This window comes from Tupaia chinensis, unplaced genomic scaffold (genome assembly GCF_000334495.1).
Source record: "Tupaia chinensis unplaced genomic scaffold, TupChi_1.0 Scaffold143836_1, whole genome shotgun sequence".
Lineage (NCBI taxonomy): Eukaryota > Metazoa > Chordata > Mammalia > Scandentia > Tupaiidae > Tupaia > Tupaia belangeri.
The window spans coordinates 2,336,743-2,357,391 of record NW_006203686.1 but is presented as its reverse complement, the minus strand read 5'-3'; the positions used below and the strand labels follow the sequence as shown (position 1 = coordinate 2,357,391).

Here is a 20,649-nt window from a genome sequence, read left to right as displayed (position 1 = left end):
AGAGAGAGAGACTTTTGCTATAGGGCATGTGCACTCACTGGAGAGACAGAGAGACAGAAAGTAAGAAATCACCTCCCGGGAGGATGGCCACTCCACAATCCCTTCTCCTCCATTCTCTCAGGATCTTGGGCACACACACACATGCTCCCAGTGTGGGTTTTAAGTCACCAGGTCCCAGACTCAAACGCAGTTGACTACATGAGAGTCCAGTGACATAACCATTATGCAATCTGCTGGTCCCCTGCCCATTTTCTTTTTGCTGGGCTGCCCAGTACCTCATCAGATTCAGTCTGGAACCTTCTTTTCCCTATTCTGTGCCCAGGAGACAGACCTCAGAGAGCTACATCCACACAAAGAAGTTTCTGGAGTCAATCCAGTGGAGCAAATGCAAAGCATGACTCCAAAGAGTGTCCCTCCCATCCCCCCCCAAAAAAACAAAACAAAATACTTGTCAAGCTTGCAAGCACAATGGGTCATTTTGGTTAATACTTAAGGAGTAAACCATTTTGTTATCTAGAGCTTTACTAATAACTAGCCATCATGGCATTATGAAAAATGACAAGACCCCATTCGATTTTTTTTTTTTTCTGGAGAGGTTTTTACTATAGGGTACGTGCGCTCACCAGACAGACAGAGAGAGACAGAGAGACAGAAAGTGAGAAATCACCCCTCAGGGGTGATGGCCACACCACAATTCCTTCTCCTCCCTTCTCCTCTCAGGATCTTGGGCACGCATGCACACGCGCCCGGCGTGAGTTTTAAGCCACCGGGTCTGGGACACAAACCGTGGTTAACTATATGGGAGTCCAGTGACATAGCCATTACGCTAACTGCTGGTCCCAAGACCTCATTTGATTTTATAAATGAAATTAGAATGCACATGCTGTCTTAGTTGTCAAACATTGTGTATTAAAGCAAACTATTCTCAACTCCACAATTAATGGTGTTGTGAAGCATCTTCCAAGGGGTTTGAAAGGAAGCAGTAACTAGGACATTTTCATATTTCTTTTATCTTTGACTCCACACCTATTCATTTTACACTAACATAGTTGTATGCTAGTAGACAGCCCAAAAAGATATATTCTTCCTCATTCCAGTCCACCCTTTAAAAAGATAAGACTGTGCTTGTTTATGTCCATAAAGCATCCTGCAAAATGTTTAAAATGGTATGTCCAAAAGACAAGCAGTAGACTTCATGTTATTTCGTGTGGTGTGTGGTAAAAGAGTACTCTTCTCAGAGTCCTAAATAGCTCTTTAAAATCCCAAATGACAGTGTTTTGGAATCACCTTCCTGGGAGGTAAAGGTTTTTTGTGTTTTTTGTTTGTTTGTTTTTTGTTTTTATTTATTTATTTATTTATTTAGAGAGATTTTTGCTATAGGGCGTGTGTGCTCGCCAGACAGACAGAGAGAGACAGAGAGACAGAAAGCAGGAAATTATCCCCCAGGGGGGATGGCCACGCCGCAATCCCTTCTCCTCCATTCTCCTCTCGGGATCTTGGGCATGCAAGCACACGCGTCTGGTGTGAGTTTAAGCCACCAGGTCCGGGACTCGAACCGCGGTCGACTACCTGGGAGTCCAGCGACATAGCCATTACGCTAACTGCTGGTCCCCTGGGAGGTAAAGGTTTTTGACAAGGCTCAAATCAGACTAGATGGAAGACCTCCAGCTTTCTATAGGAATCTGGGAAGTAGACCCAGGTACCTTGCCTTTTCCATTATCAACAGCATCTTCCCACCCCCTCCACCCCAATACTCAACTTAAGAGACAGGAGCCCATGTGGATAGATCCATTGGACTATGTCCTTTATCAGATACAGAAGCAGTTTGAATGAGAGGCCTCCTTTCCTACCACTGTGGCATAGACTGGGTGGCCCTTTGGCTGACAACTACTCCTATGGTCACCCTAGGGAAATTCCCAACCCTTCAGTCCATCTTCTCCAAGGCCTGTGATCTAGCTGGATAGAAAGATGGAGGACAGGAGCAAGAATAGGAATAGGGTAGATCAGGATCGAAAATAGAGGTAGGAGAAGATATGAAACAGAAGAATGTTCTTCTAGGTCAGCATAGCCCCGTGTGTGAGCAAGTTTCTGGACATGGCAAGAGGGAAGGGGAACTGCAGCACCTGCCTCAGCAGGCAGATGGAATGCCCTTCCCCTAGGTCAGCACTAGCAGTTCATGCCATGCTATCATATCTGGGAGTCATGACAGCCATGTGAAGTGGTTCATTTCTTTCCAAAGGCTGCTGTAACAAATTGCTGAAAACTTGGTGGTTTAAAACAACAGAAATGTATTCTTTCATAGTCTACAGGCCAGAAGTCTGAAATGCAGGTGTTACCAGAGCTGTATTCCCTTAGAAGGCTCCAGGGAGAATCCTTCCTGCATCTCCCAGATTCTGATGGCTCCAGGGATTCCTTGACTTAAAGTTTCAGGACTCTGATCTCTGCCTTCATCCTCACATGCTCTCTCCTCTGTGTCCCTCTTCTAGATGTCTGTTATAAGGACATTGGTAGTTGGGTTTGCATGCACCTGGGTAATCCAGATGAACTTATTCTAAGCCCCTTCTTTTAATTCCATCTTAAAAGACTCTATCTCCAATTAAAGTCACATTCACAGGTGCAAGGAATTCCAGCACAAGCATATCTTTTTGGGGACCACCACTTAATCCACCACAAACAGAAACACACAAATCCTGTGGGTAGAAGTGTTGTAGGAGTTTGGTAGAGCACACAGTAACTTTTCAAAGTTTATATATACCTAGTTTTTGTCTTTATGATGGTAATATCATTTCAGGCCAGTCCTGTGGCCTAGTAGTTAAGGAGGCAGGGTCCCACCTGGCCAACTATTGTTCAAAGTCCATCCCCAGATGCTTGAAAAACTCTCTATCTGTGTGCGCATGCATGGCCCAAATTCCAACAGGATGGAGAAATAGAAGAGAAGTCATTGTGGCATGATCACACTCCATTGAGGGGTGCGTTTGCCCTCTCTCTCTCTCTCTCACTCTCTCTCTCTCTGGTGAATGTGCATACCCTCTGGAAATAAAAACAAAATAATGTAGTTTCACCCATTGGATAATTTACTGTACAAATATTTTAATACTTCTCTTAAGCCAGATTCTGGCAGACACTGTTCAACAGTGAACAAGATGAACTTGATCTTTCATCTGAATCAAAAGATCTGACTGATTTAGAGTTTCTGCAATCTGAAGTATTGTCTTAGATAAAAACAGCAACATCACCACTCCTTCATGAACACCTAGCAACTTTAAATCCTGAGCCTCTCCCTTTTTATTCACTTATTCTGTGCACATACTTGATCCTGCTTTCACTTCCATGGGAAAGCATTTTTGGAAACAAAGCTCTCTCATACCTGTGTCCATGGAAACCTTTATGCCCCCAATTGAATCAGTCATTGAGTTTATGATGCTGTCTTGTTCCAGCATATTTGCATTGTAGCAAAGAAGAAATACCTATTCTCTTTCATCTGGAGTGTAACACCAAGTTCTCTCTGTCAGCTATTGAAAACAGAATTGGGCAGAGAGAGTCTACTTGCACTCCAGAATGCTACTTACCATACATGTATAGAAGTTTCCTTAGGAAGTTTTTAACATCCAAACCATTTTCAGAATATCTCGAATTGTTCTGTTAGTCAATTGATCCAACTACAGTGACATCTCCTGGTTGAGATAAGAGATAACTTTCAGACTTCACCTAAGGGGATGGAAATTACAAAGATCTAAACGAAATGAAAGAAAACGATGCCTGCTTATTTTTAAGGCCATCAGCATTTTACAGACTCATATTCTAATTAGCCCCCGTTCAGAACAATAAATGACTGAAATCTAAAAAGATCAGAAACTATACCTCTCTCGACTATGGGAAGGTGAATAAAGCAAGAAAACATGCTTTAAAATTGTCACATCCTTGTGGGAATCTGTCAGTTGAATAAATAGAATAGCGAAGGTTTTTTGGTCCTGGATTCCTGGACTTTCCCTTATCTTTCAATTTGAGTTGGGTGACAGGCTTTGTAAATACCGTAACTTTTATTTTTTTAACAACTTTGGGATACAAGGCTAACCAGTGATCACACAATTGTTTGCTGACTTTAGACTCCTTTATTCCTGCCTTGTAACAAAAAAGCTATTGTTTGCAACCTAATAATAATGTTAGTGGGTTGGGGGTGGGGGACAAAACAACACAAAAGGTCCTTCCTCTACAGATAGAAATTTGGCTTTAATACAGGACAGAGAGAGCAATCAGGGTGCATTTCCTGCGAGAAATATTTTTGAACTTTTTTTTAAAGCTTCATTTCTTAGTGCAATGCTTTATCATGAATTGCTCAGGAAACATTTAAAGACATTTTAAGATTTAGGCTGGCAGATAACAAGCTGTTCTAGAGAAAGCCTTACGTGTGATTGTGTGACTCCTCTATGCGTTACACCCCGTGCTCAGGCTGTATTTTGCTTGCGTGTTTTGTTCTACAATCTTTTCTTCCTCAGGCATCCCTCAAGAACACCTCAGGGAAGGGAGAATCCATGGCTCCTACACAGTGAATAAAAGACCTCCGAGAAATAATAGAGGAGGGGCAAAATAAAGAGGTAGAAACAGAGAACTAGTAAAACTGTCCTCTTCTAATGTGACTGGTATCTCTGTAGTCCAGAGGGATAGATTTAAAAAGTCATTCATATCTTCACACCAGGATTTTAAGTATCAGTTTTGGAAGCTTAACAGAATTGTCAGGAGTCGATCCAGTCCATAGGCTTTCATGAAGATATGCTGAAGAGCCATAAGTGATAACGGTGATGTCTTCTTTAGGATGTAAACTTGAAAATACATGTCCTGTAGGCATTACTAATCTGGAAAAACATAATGCCTTCCTTGATACTGGCACGCCAGTGGTAAAATAATTTACCAGAGACAGGAATGCAAGCAGAATATAGGTTTATTAAGGCTGTGCAAGAGTACCCAGGTCCCAGACCTGAATAGGTTCACACTTTTTGCAGGCAGCATCTCTTTCTACAGCCTCTATCTTAGGGAAGGTAATGGGAAACTCCATGAGCTCAGGTCTGGATGGGGTGGTCATTTCTCAAGGGTTTATGACTTTTCTTGACCATAGGTGATTGCAGGTGGTAGCTCCAGAAAAGGCTGGAATGTTTTCTTTTCTCTGTGGTTTTAAAACCAACCTTGGACACTTTTCATTAACCTTCTGGAATGTTTTCTTTTCTCTGTGGTTTTAAAGCCAACATTTGACACTTTTCATTAACCTGTGGTTTACTTGTTTCTTGGGGTAAGGCTTACCCAGGGCCTTCTCCATTAAACCTCGTTTACTTAGTTTTTATGAACTCTCCATAATCGAGGAATCAGTAATTGAGTTATGTGCCAATAGATAGTATGTTTTACTGTTAAAGTCAGCCAATGTTTTTTTTTATTGTTTTTGAGAGTTTTTTTGCTACAGGGTGTGTGCGCTCGCCAGACAGACAGAGACAGAGCGATAGAAAGCAAGAAATCACCCCCCGGGGGGGATGGCCACACCGCAATCCCTTCTCCTCCATTTTCCTCTCAGGATCTTAGGCACACATGCACACCAGCCCGGCATGAGTTTAAGTCACCGGGTCCGGCACTCGAACTGCAGTTGACTATGTGGGAGTCCAGCGACATAGCCATTAACGCTAACTGCTAGTCCCAAAGTCAGCCAATGTTTTGTTTCAGGGCTTTTTGTAAGAGGAAAATATGGATAATTGTTTTTTTGTTTGTTTTAATGGATAGATAGGGTAAAATGGGGGAGAAGAGATCAGGTATCAGGTATTGGAGCAGCCATAACCTAACTAGACCCACATAGGAGAGGTCCTAGGTTTTCATGTGTGTGTGTGTGTGTGTTGGTGCACACACTTGTTACATGGAAGAAATAAATGAATAACTTAAAAATAGAGGAAATAGCTATACTTCTGCAATATTTTTACCTGTTCACAGATCCAAATATACCTGACTATCTCATTGATTTCAAAGCTGTACTCACTACAGTGCCCCCATAAATATAAGAGAGCAAGAGGAAAAGGAACACCTTAACACTGAAATAATAGCAGCCAAAACATCAAATTTCTTATTCTCAAACGTTTTCATGATTACCTATAATCTATTTTTTATTTTGTGATCTTACAGGGTATTTATCCTAGATGAGTTATTGGATGGGCATCTTTTCTTGCTAAAAGAGTTTGCCATTTGAAATCAAGCCACTGTATTGATCCATAACATTTCAGTGCTGTACATTCTCCCTCGAGTGGGATGCCTGCAGAATAAATTGTTAAATTATGGATAAATCTTGAGGTGTAATAGGATTCTTAAAATCAGCTTTAAAGATCTCTGAATGGTTTTCTGCCATAGAAACCAAGAATGCCTCGTTAACTATGGAAAGATACTCTAGGGATCTTGCTGTAAATCATCATGATAAGGATACATTTTCCAATAAATAGCTGAAGGGGAAGAGCAGAAGGCAGGTGAGCTCTCTCACTGTAGGGATTGGTAAACTAGGGCCCACTAGCCAAACCTGGCCTGCCACCTGCTTTTGTGAAGAAAACGTTGTTGGAACGCAGACAGGTTCATTCATTTATGCATTGTCTGTGACTGCTCTTCAAATGCAGTGGCAGACCTGAGTCATTACAGCACAGATTGTATGGCAAAAATCTGAAAAAAAAGAAAAAAAATCCTCACTTAAAAAAAAAAAAAAGATATTTTTTGCCATAGGGCATGGGCTCTTGTAGAGAGACAGAAAGTGGAGAAATCACTTGCAGAGAGAGAGAAAGTGAGAAATCACCCCCCATTGGGAAGATGGCCACACCACAGTTCCTTCTCTACTCTCCTCTTGGGATTTTGGATACACACACACACACACACACATGCACCTGGTGTGAGTTTCAAGCTGCTAAGTCTGGTACTGGAACCGCAATCAGCCATGTGGGAGTCTAGTACCTCAACCACAGTGCCTCCTTCTGGTCCCTAATCCTCACTCTTTTACAGAGAAAGGGTGTCAGCCCTTGCACTACTACCTGATTTATTTAGAATCTGCACAGGTCTCTGGCCCAAGTTGCCAAATTGAAAACAGAGTCCCCGGTATGCATGGACACAGGCAATTGCACAAGAGAAAACAAAGCAGCCAGATTTTATGCCCTGGCATGACATCCATTTCCTTCCTTCCTTTTTTCTTTCGAATTTTTTAAAACATCATGTTTCTCCCATGAACTAGAGAAAGAGAGAGAGTGCACACACATACACCCCCAACAGGGTCTCAGCCATCCCTAGATCATGGGCACACACATGTCCAGCACACTCAGGAAGGTCACCAGACTTGATCTGGAACCTTCCCACTTGAGACCACTTACAGAGCATCCCCCTTTTTTTTTTTTTACCACTGTGCCACAGCTCGGCCCAGTAGTCATCTTGGCTATTGTGTGTGCTTGAACGTGATTGAATTTGCCCTGTAGGCTAACATCCTTGCTAAGGAAACAAAGGTTGCACAGGGCATTCAAGATTAGGGTGTCCAATATAATTGATCATCCAGTCCCAAACACTCTTTTTTTCTTCAAAGAATTATTTATTTTAATTTTGTTTATTGTCATTATTATTTTTAATTTTCTATAGGGCTCATGTGCTCTCCAGAGAGAGTGAGAGAGAGAGAAAGTGAGAAAACAAGCCACTAGGTCCAGAACTCAAACCATGGTTGGCCATATGGAAGTCCAGCACCCCAACCACCATACCTCCCAAACACTCTTAAAAGTGAAAGTGGCATTAGTAATAATTAAGCATGAGCCAACAGGTCTAATGTACCTGATGAACCTGATGCATGTCTCCTATGTAAATATGACTGTCAACGGGACCTATTGCTGTCAGTGGCTTGAGAGTGCTTGACTTCAGGACTGAGCCAGGACATACAGTGCTTTTGTGAGCATCAGAAGACACTGCCTTCTGTAGTCAGTAATAGGAAATAGTACCCTCTTCCTGTGTGCTATCATAGCCCTGCTGCACAAGACATAGTTGACTGGGTACAGACTGAATCTCAGCCTCTGGCAGGACCCCTGGCCAATTGTCAGTAGGGCACAACATATGTAACTGTTCAGCTTGGCACCAGACAATGGTGGTGGCAGTGGAAATAGGTTTGTGGGGCCACATTTTGTTCAAAATGTACAATATCTCTGCCTCGATCTAAAGTCATTATCAGTTGAACTGTTATGTATTAGATAGCTGGAAAAGACTGGATTTTAATAAAAACAAATTAAGACAGATCTCAGTAATAGCCTACAATTTAGACAAGAACTTTGCCATGTCTGTGCTTTTAAAAATGTAACTTGATCCTCCTAAAAGTAATTATATGTTCCGAAAACTTAAAGTCATCTCAATCATAGGAAATATTGGCTTTTAGATTTGCCCAGTCTTTTTAGGGGAAAGTAATTTGGACTTTTTTTCCACTTAATTTTCCAGATAATTACTGTGGTTCCTCCCCATTTCTCCATTAATATAGCCCAGATGACAGAAGAAAGGTAGCAAAGAAAAATATGAACTTTGAGATGGAGAAACAAAACAGGATGGCCATCGTGTTTAAGAGCACTGGTGCCATTTCACATAATTCTCTGACCACAGGCTGTAGAAATTGTTCTGGCTGCTATTGTTCTTCATGTTCCTGGCAGGCCTTCGGCTTTTTATTTGGAAAGACTGATGACCAAACATATCTGTACTGAAGCACACAGATACCCATAGGCTTGCCAGCCTCCTCAGTCACTGCCGAACAGACGCTCTCTCCTCCTCCTTGCTGAAAGACGATGTAAAAGCAAAATAAGCAAACAAAAAAATTAAAAAAGATGAAATACTCTTAAGCAACTTACTCTATGCTTTTATTTTCCTCCTGTTTCCCTTCTTCTTTGGATTCATTCAGTTTCTTCTATTTGTGCATCTGACAGCTTTTCTGCTTTGTTCTGAATTTCCTTCAGCAATGATGAGTAAACTTTTAAGTAATATTTTGCAAAAAAGGGGGGAAATATGATTATTTATATTTATGTTTGTGTATGTTTAACAAAAAACCCTGGGAGCTGGAAGGAGTTTGCTCAGCAGACAAGAGCTCTGGAGTTAGGAGACTGCATTTCATTCTGTAGCTTGTTTTTTTGTTTTGTTTTGTTTTTTAACTTAGGTTTTATGTGAATACAAGGGGTTTTAAAATATATATATAGAAACGTGGGGCCAGCAGTTGGCACAATGGCTATGCCACTGAACTCCCATGTAGTTTGCATTGGTTCAAGTCCCGGACCCGGTGGCTTCAACTCACACCAGGTGCATGTGCATGCATGCCCAAGATCCTGAGAGGAGAATGGAGGAGAAGGGATTGCAGTGTGGCTATACCCCCATGGGGGGGACTTCTTGCTTTCTGTCTTTCTGTCTCTCTCTGTCTTTCTGGCGAGTGCATGTACCCTATAGCAAAAAAAAACTCTCCAAAAAAATTAAAGAAATGTGTATTATCCAAAAATGACACAGATTTCAAAATTATTTTACACCAAAATAAACCCATTCTATTATCTTTCCACAGACTTTTTGAAGTCTCTTTGTATGTTACAAATTCAAAAACTTAAGTTAAAACATTTTAAAAGTCTAAAAATAAAAATGGGACTAGCAGTTGGCATAATGTCTATGTCGCTGGACTCCCATGTAGCCGACCATGGTTCTTTGCGTCCCTGACCCAGTGACTTAAACTCGTGCCAGGCATGTGTGCGTGTGTGTCAAAGATCCTGAGAGGAGAATGGAGGAGAAGGGACTGCAGCGTGGCCAATCCCCAGGGGGTGATTTCTCGCTTTCTGTCTCTCTGCCTCTCTCTGTCTTCCTGGCGAGCGCACGCACCGTATATCGAAACCGCTCCAAAAAAAAGTCTAAGAAAAAAAATTAATCTAAGCAAAAGCCAAACAACAGTGACCTGAACAAATGCTTTGTCAACAATCTCTCCCGCAGGACAACCCCTAAGGTCTATCAGATACCTACATTTCTAAGAGATGTGGCTGATAGTTTATGTGAAACTCTAAATACAACTTTACCTTTAACTTTGCCTAGTCTAACTTGGGGAAGATAAAATTCTCTGTGCACAAATGAGGATTCTGACATAGATTGAAATGATGTTCAGGCAATTGTGGTAAAACACACATGCATACGGGTCCTCGTGCCATAGTTTATTGTCGATAATCGTACACTTCCCTACGTACTGACCATCAGCTATATATGGGGCTCATTCATAAAATAAGTAGTGAATGGTTGATGAGTGTGGAGCACTGGCTAGGCAGCAGAACACAGGAATGAACAAGACCTTCACCCTGCCCAGTGGAATTTCCTGTGTAGCTGAGCCTAAATACCATCTAAACATGCAGCGCCAAAGAGCTGTCACAAGTGAATTGCATGGTACAGTACAAAAGGCAGTAACTGGAGTGTTCTGTGGGAAGACAAGAGAAGAAACTAACCTCTTCTGAGTTGAATCAATGATGAATATAGGGGCTAGCAGGTAGCATGGTAGTTAAGGCTCTGGACTCCCAAGTGACTGACTGCAGTTTGAGTGGACCTGGCTATTCGCTTTCACTTTCCTCTCTCTCTCTGTCTCTCTTTGGTGAGCACATGTGCCCTAGAGAAAATTTGAAAGTAACAATAATATTAATTAATAAAATTAAATAAACAATTCTAAAAAAATTGCTTTTAAAAATGATTAATGTCTTGGGACCAGCAGATTATATAATGGTTACATCACTGAACTTCCACATAGCTGACTGCTATTCCAATCCCAGACCCGACAGCTTAAAACTCAGGAACACATGTACCTGTGTGCCCAAAATCCTGAGAGGAGAATGGAGGGGAATGGATTGTGGTGTGGCCATCCCCCCTTGGGAGGGAGTGGTTTCTTGCTTTCTTTCTGTCTGTCTCTCTGGCAAGTGCACATGCCCTACAGCAAAAATCTCTCCAAGAGAAAAAGAAAAATGATTAATGTAAAAAAAGGTCACAATGTTGAAGATGTCTCACATGCAGAGATTTACAGGAAGAAAATTCAGTATATGCCTATAGAGCACTACAAGGATTAGCATCCAGTCCAGTCCTCAGAATGTCCGTTCCATTGTCTTTGCAAAACATACCCTCCTGAGGTTTCAATGGAAGGTCAGAAGAAAGTTGACCACCTTTAACCAGGGCAAAGTATTTCTTCCCATATACCATGCTGAGCAATTGAAAACATGTACTGTCATGAAGTTCTTTGTTTTCTATAATGACTAAAACTATGCTTCAGTAACCTTTGAGCAAGCCTCTTTTAGTCAGTTTGAAAATGAAGATTTTGGGAAGGATTCTGCCTGACAGTAAGCAAAAGAGGAAACATTTCAATAACAATACTGGATCCATTTCGGTGGACTCATCAAACTCCGGGAAGAACACACAATAAAACTGACTGTGGATTGTGAAGTAGATGGTGTCATACTGAGTATTCAGAGCAGACATAGATGAGTTTGATCACATTATAGCAAGTGATATGGAACCAAGTGGCTGGCGGAATAGGAATACACACCTTTTGCAGTAGGCTTCCCATCCTAAGACACCCTCCTCAGGTATTTGAGGAGGGGAGATGCACATTGAAAAGGATACAGAGAGGAGCAGAGTGTTGCTAAAGGCAAAGCTACTTGTATTGCAGGCACTAACTTCATGGATTGGGACTAAAAGTACAGAAAGTAATAAATTTCTATTAAATAAATGACAGACAGGCTTAGGCTCAGGGAATTCATGAAAGAAACAAGCCAAACATAAAAAAGATTGAATGAGACGGGAGCAGATGCCAATATTGATTGAGCCAGGCACTCGACGTACATCATTTCATTTCATCTTCACAGCAACCTGAGGCAGGTATTTTATCCTTATTTTGTAGCTGAGAAAGCAACAATTCAATAAGGTGAGGCATTTTGCTAGTAAGTAGTAAGAACTGAACGTGGACAGGTGAGACCATACGCTGGTGCGTGTGGACCACTGTGTTTGATGCAGTCGTGTGCTGGGTATGATCACAGAACTCAATGAAGGTCGTAAAGCCCCTTACCTTCAGCAGTCCCTCAGAAGAACCAGAAAGTACACTTTGGCCAGATAGACCTTATCAGTAGTTGCACATAAAAGCAACTGTTTGGGTGGCCAGCAGGTGGCATACTGGTTAAGGTGCTGAACTCCCATGTACCAACCACAGTTTGAGTCCCGGACCTGGCAGCTTGAAACTCACACTGGGCACATGTACTTATGTGACCAGAATCCCAGGAGACGAGTAGAGGAGAAGGGATTGTGGCATAGCCATTCTTCCTTAGGGGTGATTTCATGCTTGTTTTCCTCTCTCTGTGTCTCACTGGTGAGCACACATACTCTATAGCAAAAATCTCTCAGAAAAAGTTTAAAAACAACTCTTTGGGGGGACTGGATCAGTCATGGTTCTTCATAGAAGCAGAGAGAATAGACTTCCTTATACATCAGTCACACTAATAGAGTTTTCATGGCGGTTGACAAGTCCAAAATCCAGAGGGCAGGCCAGAAGGCTGCCAATTCAGGCACAAGCTAACGATATAATCTAAAGGCAGAATTTCTTCCTTTCTGGGCAACCTCAGTTTTTAATTCATAAAACTTTCAGCTGTTTGGCTGAATGAGACCCTCTGCATCATTCTGAATTATCTCCTTTACTTAAATTCAGTTGATTTTATATGTTAACTGCCCCTATAAAATATTGCTTAGTACTTTATTGCATTCCTACAGAAATAGGTGATTTATAAATAGATAGATGTTTATTCAGCTCATGGTTTGGAAATCCAAGGTTCATGGACCAACTTCTGGTGAGGCTACAATGTGGCAAAGGGCAGGATCTTGAGCAAAGCAGTTGTCTGCGTTTCTCTTTGTTCTGGTCTATATCCATGTGGGCTCTGCCTGCCATATTTCCTGTCCTTATATATGCAACAGAGCTCCATCAGAGGTCCATTCTAATGACTTTGTCACACCTAAATGCGCTATTCTGGGACATCATGAAGGATATATATATTTTTTTAAATTGCTAAAAGACACGTGTGCTCACTGGGAGGAGAAAGAGAAAGTGTACCTCCCCCCCCCAAGGGACATTTTCATTTCCATGCCACAGTCTTTTCTCCTTCGTCTCTCTCTTCAGGATTTTCGGTACGTACACATGCACACATGCTTGGTGTGTTCTGCTAGCTGCTAGGTCAAGGACTCGAACTGTGAATTTGGCCATGTGGAATCCAGCTGCCTTAACCACCAGGCCATGGACTGGTCTAGGATTAAGTTTTTACTTAACATGTTTATAATACAACCAAATCCTAACATATGAACTTTTGGGGGACATCTAATCCTCCAATGACTGTGTGTTGTTTCCACCATCTATTGATGGATTTTATATCTATTTGTTATTCCCCAAGAGAATGTGAAACCCATGAAGACACAGACACGGTCTAATTCTTTGCTCATTCCTCAGTGTCTTGCCCTATACATAACCCATAGCACATACTTGATGAATATCAGTGAACCAGCACAATTCTAGCAGTTTCATGCTCAGACTTTGGAAATCAGCCACAAGGACATTTGACCAACATTTGGTTCCTAAATATGCCACAAATATAACCTTGATTCCCTAATCTCATATTTATTTATATAACAGTGAATTTGAGCCTTTTTTTCCTTCATATTTTTGCCATAGAGTGCATACACTAGCCAGAGATAGAGAAAGAGAAAGTGAGAAGTCATCCTCCCTGGAGGAGGAGGAGGGGTGGAGAGTGGCCATACCACAATCCTTTCTTCTTCATTCTACTCTTGAGATTTTGGGCACACACATACACATGCATGAATTTAAAACCACCAGGTACAGGACTTGAACCATGGTAGGTCAGTGAGAATCCAGAGCCTTAACCACCACACCACCTGCTGGCCCCTTCAGTCATTTTTTTATATCACCCATAATCACTTTGTCCTCGTTGTGAATTCAACATTGTCTTCTGCATGCATTTAAAGTACAATGAAAAAGAAAGAAAAGCTTTAGAAAATCAGTGAACAAACGAGAATCAGTCGATTTGCATGAATCTAAACATATATTACCTTGCTATAAATTTCATATTGAATAAGGCAACTGAAATTACATATTATGGTAAATTGGGACCAGCAATTAGCATAATGGCTATGTCACTGGACTCTCATGGAGTCTACCGCAGTTCAAGTCCCGGACCCAGTAGCTTAAACTCATGCTGGGCGCGTGTGCATGTGTGCCCAAGATCCCAAGAGAAGAATGGAAGAGAAGGAATTGCGGCATGGCCATCCCCCCAGGGGGTGATTTCTTGCTCTCTGTCTCTCTGTCTCTCTCTGTCTTTTTGGTGAGCGCACGCATCCTATAGCAAAAACCTCTCAAAAAAAAAAAGAAAGAAAGTACATATTATGGTAAATTTAAATATTCTTTGCTGGGACCAGCAGTTGGTGTAATGACTATGTCACTGGACTCTCATGTAGTTGGCCCAGCTACCAGACCTGGTAGCTTAAAATCATGCCAGGCACGTGCGCATGTGTGCCCAAGATTCCGAGGGGAAAATGGAGAAGGGACTGAGGCGTGGCGATCCCCCGCCCCCCGGGGTGAGATATTCTTTGCTTCAAATATCTAATCCTTTTTTTTCTCTCTTCCTCCCTTCTTCCTTCATTCCTTTACTCTCTGCACCCCAAACCCCACTGTTTCAGGACATGTCACACTTCATGTAACCCCAGATAGGGTAATTTGTTAGATGACCTACCTAGCTCTTTCTCCAAAGTTTTAAATACTTCCCTTGGAAATACTGAGTTGTCAGAAAAGGCTTCAAATATCTAATCCTTTTTTTTCTCTCTTCCTCCCTTCTTCCTTCATTCCTTTACTCTCTGCACCCCAAACCCCACTGTTTCAGGACATGTCACACTTCATGTAACCCCAGATAGGGTAATTTGTTAGATGACCTACCTAGCTCTTTCTCCAAAGTTTTAAATACTTCCCTTGGAAATACTGAGTTGTCAGAAAAGTCGTGACACATTTTCGCATAGAAAAACATAGAACGAAATATGTCATTGACTTTTCCAACAACCCAATAAATAGGAAAGGTGACTTTTAATAGCAGCTGTTTCCCCTGCTTCTCCGTTCACAAACCTCTCCCTTTATCAGTACAAAGACACTGTTTGAATGAGGACATTGGGCACTCCAGGAGAGGGTCAGACAAGTGGGACTCCCACATTCAAGGATCAGGCCTGGACATTTCATAGTATCCCCTGAAAATAACCCCACGTTCTTCATATTCTTCAAAGAAGCAGCAGCCAATCACTTCTACATAATAGCTTTTCTTTGCAAGCAGACATCACAAAATTCCTACCATTACATAGTTGTTTATGATAGTCTCTTCTAACACAGATATCAAAAATTTATTTTACACTTTCACATTATTGTTAATGCTAGATTATTTTATATTTTGCCACTTCTTTTCACTGTAACAGTCTTGTCACTTCTCCACATTTAAAATAAAGTTTTAAAGCTTGACTATTATAAGACCAACCAATGGCATGGTGGTTGAGGTGTCTGGATACCACAGGGCCAACCGTGCCATTAGAGTCCCAGACCCAGTGGATCGAGAAACACTCCAGGTGTGTGTGTATGTGTATCCAGAATGCTGACAGGAGAAATAGAGAAGAAAGGATTGTGGTAGTACCATCCCCCATGGCGGGCAGCAGAGGTGCTTTCTCACTTTCCCTTTCTCTTTGTCTCTCTCTGGTGAGCTTGTGTGCCCTCTAGCAAGTATAAAAATTTTTTAAAATGTCAACTATTGTATTCCTTTGCTAGACTGTCATAGCAGAGTACCACAGACTAGGTGGCTTAAGCAACAGGAATATATTTTCTTTCAGTTCTAGTAGCTGGAGATCTAGCATTCAGATAGGGATACAGTTGGTCTGTTCTGAGAACTCGCTCCTTGGCTTGTAGGTGGCTGCTTTCTCCCTATGCCTTCACCTCATCTGCCCCGTGTGTGTGTCTGTGTCCTAATCTTTTCTGATGAGGACAGCAGTCATATTGCATTAGGGCTCACCCTGATGACCACATTCAGCCTTCATTCCCCTTTTCCAGACCTATCTTCAAATATAGTTACATTCTAAGATACTAGACGTTACAATGTCAGTTATGAATTTGGGGGCAAGGAGGAACGTAATGCAGCCCATAACAATTAGAGACTACAATAGAAAAAAGCATGGTGCTGAATCCCATAGTGAGACAGCATCTATTGGCTTAATGAGGAGGGATAGCTCTTTTATTTCCTGAAATTTCACCCTTTCCAAATAGAAATCTTAAATATGGCAACTACGAACACTCTGTAAAGTTCTTTGAGATCATCTGACCCAATTTCCTAATTTATAGATATATTAAATGAGACCCAAGTAAGGCAAAATGGTTTAAAATATACATTGAACAATTTAACAGAATTATTTAAAACTTAAAAATAAATCTGCTTCATTTTTGTTACAGTAATTCTTTGATTTGCTTGTTAATTGACAACAAAAGTTAGTTGTTTTTTGTTTGCTAAAGTAATGTAAAAGTCTATCACTTTGGGACTCATTATTTCTTTAGCCAAAGCAGAAAAAATTAATTCCCTAAACATTCACACTTAATAGAGTAATACATGGATGATTTATCTCAAATTACCTTCCTGTGTACCTGCTTCAGTCAGCTTTGACAAACACAAAAACAAAAACAAACGTCTATGGTAACCTAAAATTAAAATATTGTGTTTTAAACAGTCAACAAGATTAGAAAATCAGCAATGTATGCGAAGGTATTTAACAGGTTTTGAGTAGAATGTGACATTAGCCCAGCAGCATGGCTTTATCTTCCACACTGGGACATATTTAAGATGTGGGTGTTCTGATAATTATCAGGTCAGGACCACTGCATAAAGTAGAGCCTTTCCTGACACACGTGGACTTATGGCCACCCTATCTATTAGGAAGTTTAACCTGGCGAAAACCCATGAGGCACTGGACCATTCATGGATCGATGGGTACACACATGGCCGGAGGCATCTCTTCCCTTGGGAAAGTTCCAGAAATAGCACAGAGCAAGGATGGCTGAGTGTCAGGTCTCCTCTCCTCTGACTTGCTCTCTGACTTCCCTTCTCGGCTGTAGTAACTTCTGTCAAATGTGCACTCTCCCATGAGGCTTCTCTCACTCTTATAGTCTATTGTATGATTACATTTCTAAACAGTAAATAACATATATTATAAGGAGGAAACAGTGTATTTTGGTGCAGAGAGGCACCAAGCTGTCAAGTGCCACGCTGCTTCTTACAGGCCTCCCATGTGTTTCAGCTGCTCATAATCCTGTGAGGGACAGGGAAAAGAGGACCATAGAGAGGGAAGAACTGAGTCTCTAGAAATCCCAGAAGCCATGTGGAGAAGACAGAAGTAGGTTCTGCTGGTTGGAAAGGTAGCTAGTGGGCTATACTTAGTGCATTCTTTTTATTTATTCATTTATTTTAGAATTATTTTATTTAACTTTTATTTATTATTATTATCATTATTATTTTCCAGTTTGATCAGAGAGAGACAGAGAGAGAGAGAGAGAGAGAGAGGAAGTGAGAAAGCAAGCCACCAGGTCGGAGACTTGAACCGTGGTCGGCCATGTGGGAGTCCAGCGCCTTTAACCACCATGTCACCTGCCGGCCCCCCAGTGCCTTCTGATGACATATAGGTCAGAACGTTATAGATGGAATTTTCTGACTTAACTATAATACACAGTCTGCATTCTGATTAGGGAGTTAAATTGCAAACCAGTTCTAATCAAATTCCCCCCTAACTACAGGGTTTTTTGCCTTAATGCTTATTATTATTTTGTATTCAAGAGAAGGTATTTAAATAGAGCTTCTAAACTTCCAAATATTGTTTCTTGAGAAGTAATTCCTGCTTACTGCTTGTAATCACAAATTATACAGATTTCTAGTAACAGAGGCATCCCCAGAAGCAGTCTAAGATGTGTATTTTTGCCAGTCATTAGAAGTAACACCAGAGTCTGACTGAGCAAATAAGCATGACAAACAGATTCTATTCTAACTTCTTAGATTGTCCAAAGCTACAATCGTGCTGTTTTTCAGAGATGATCAAAGAGAAGACGGAGCTATTAGCTGGTTCGGGTTCTGACCACCTGCTGTGTCTTCCTCGAACACAGCCCAGGTTTGACAGTTGAGATGACATGGCCCTTTCAGGTCGGTAGGGGCCATGTCTATTCTGTAAATTACTAACACACTCTTAAGGAGCAGATAATTTATTATTTTCCTTCTCTTCCAAATAAGCTACAGTATGTATGGAAGTGATCTAACCTCTTGTCACTTCCTGTTGAGTCTACAGTGGACATTACTCTGTGGATTTCCTTTATTGCCCTTCTCAATGTAGTATCTTTTTCTGAAAATCGCCCTCTAGGTCAAGTATTTTTGTTTGTGTCCATCTGTCTTCATGTTTAAGTGGAATAAGAAGAACTCCTCAACTTTTTAAAAAAGAATTATTTATTTAACTTTATTTATTTTTTATTATTATTATTATAATTTGCTATAGGGCATGTGCACTCACCAGAGAGGGAGACACACAGAGAGAGAGAAAATGAAAAAGCCAGCTGCCAGGTTGTCTATGTGAGGTCCAGCCCCTCAACCACCATGCCACCTACTGGCCCCAGATCCTCAGTTTTTTAAAAAGTGTATTTCCAGTGGCTGACAAGTGGCATGGTGGTTAAGGGTGCTGGACTCCCACATGGCCGACTGTGATTTGAGTCCTGGACCTGGCATCTTGCTTTCTCACTTTCTCTCTCTCTCTCTCACTTGCTCTGTCCCTCTCAGGTCAAATTAACATAAGTAAAGTTAAATAAAGTAATTCTTTTTTTTTTAAAAAAAAAGTATATTTCCAGTTGTAAATCCTTCCGTATCTGCCCATGGGCTTGTAATGATCAATGATGGCTTTTTCCCAGGGCCCCTTCCTCGTCTTCCGGTGACTCCATGGGCATGGCCATGTATTTACCTCTGTTTGTCCTGGTATACTGAACTTAGTCCTGTAGTTCCTGTGAGAGTGAAAGAAGTGGGTTCTGGGAAAAGTGATGAATTCAACATGGCTTCTGCCTCTTTCTCTTCCCCTAACCAAAACCAAACACAAAAAGGAGTAAGTATAGCTTGATAAATTATAACGTAAGAGATTTATCCCAAGTCACCATTTCCAACAGTGGCCCTCTTTTAAGTGAAAGTGTGGCCGGCTTGGTTTCCTCTGTGTGTTTCTCTTTGGCGTGTAGATGTCATCTTCTCCCTGTGTCCTCCTGCGGTCTATGTGTATCTGTGTCCTAATCTCCTCTTCTCATAAGAACACCAGTCATACTGGATTCAGGCCTATCCCAAGACCTTATTTTAACCTAATTACCATTTTAAGGATCCTGTCTAAATACACACACATTCTGAGTACTGAGGTTAAGACTTCACATAAAGATTTTACAAAGGGATACAATTCCACTGTAACAATGTTTCATTAAAAATCCTCTATGACAGAAACTAATACCTGGCATAATGATTATGTTGCTGGACTCCCATGTAGCTGACCGCAATTCAGGTCCCGGAACAGGCGGCTTAAAAGTGTGTGTGTGTGTGTGTGTGTGTGTGTGTGTGTGTGTTGCCAAAATCCTGAAAGGAGAATGGAGAAGACAGGATGGTGGTGTGACCATCTTCTTGGGAGGTGATTTCTTGCTTGCTTTCTTTCTATGGTGAGCACATGTACTCTATAGCAAAAATCTCTCAAAAAAAAAAATATCTTCCATGACCAGATTGATTTGAAAAATGTTCGGCACAATTAAATTTAATAGATTCTTTTAATATGCTACTATGCATTAGGAATCCCCAATAGAAGACTACAGAAAACAAGATTTTAGGGTAAAAAAAGCAACCCCCCCTTCCCATTACTACACACCATTAGCATCTAGCAGAGCCCCACTGGTTGAATCACACCGTGGCCCATCATGGTATGAGTGCACCTGTCATTCAGTGGTTCTGCTTTGAGGGTTACTGTCTGGCTCAGCCTTGATCCTCAGCAACCCCAGGTGAGTCCTTACACTGATGAACAGTTGTTTCCAGCTCCATACTATCTCCATAATTCTCAACTGACACATGACTTTTCTTTCTTTTCTTTTTTTTTTTTTTTACTTTCTTAGGGATTATTTATTTTATTTATCATTATTATTATTTTTTAATTTGCTATATGGCACATGCACTCATCAGACAGAGGTAGAAAGACAGAGAGAAAGTGAGAAAACAAGAAAGCAAGTTGCCAGGTCTGAGACTTGAACTGCAGTCAGCCATGTGGGAATCCAACACTTTAACCACCACATCACCTGCTGATCCCCCGGGACTTTTCTTTAACTATGGAATAACTCTTTATTAAATTGCTACTTCACCTTTTTTGCATTCTACCAAGTAGTAAGATACCAAATTTTCCACCAACTTCTTCACTCCAGTTTTGGAGACACTATTGACATCTTTCTCTGTAATGATTCTCATTGGCTATCTTTTTTTTTTTTTTTTTTTTTTTATTATTTCATTTTTTGGAAGAAAG

General features: G+C 41.1%; 1 protein-coding gene and 2 long non-coding RNA genes across 3 annotated transcripts in view; 1 reads left to right on the top strand and 2 right to left on the bottom strand.

The window, feature by feature from the left end:
• LOC114005464 (uncharacterized) overlaps positions 1-3,808 on the bottom strand; it is a 24,857-nt gene extending 21,049 nt beyond the window's left edge. Inside the window, exon 1 of the long non-coding RNA XR_003547318.1 lies at positions 3,570-3,808. This is a non-coding gene — a long non-coding RNA (uncharacterized LOC114005464). The remainder of the gene's footprint in view (positions 1-3,569) is intronic.
• The window catches only part of FBXL7 (F-box and leucine rich repeat protein 7), a 429,933-nt gene that overhangs the window by 294,256 nt on the left and 115,028 nt on the right, over positions 1-20,649 (top strand). The window lies entirely within an intron of this gene.
• Positions 8,540-20,649, bottom strand: part of LOC114005463 (uncharacterized) — a 29,338-nt gene continuing 17,228 nt past the window's right edge. The window contains exon 2 of the long non-coding RNA XR_003547317.1: positions 8,540-8,797. This is a non-coding gene — a long non-coding RNA (uncharacterized LOC114005463). The remainder of the gene's footprint in view (positions 8,798-20,649) is intronic.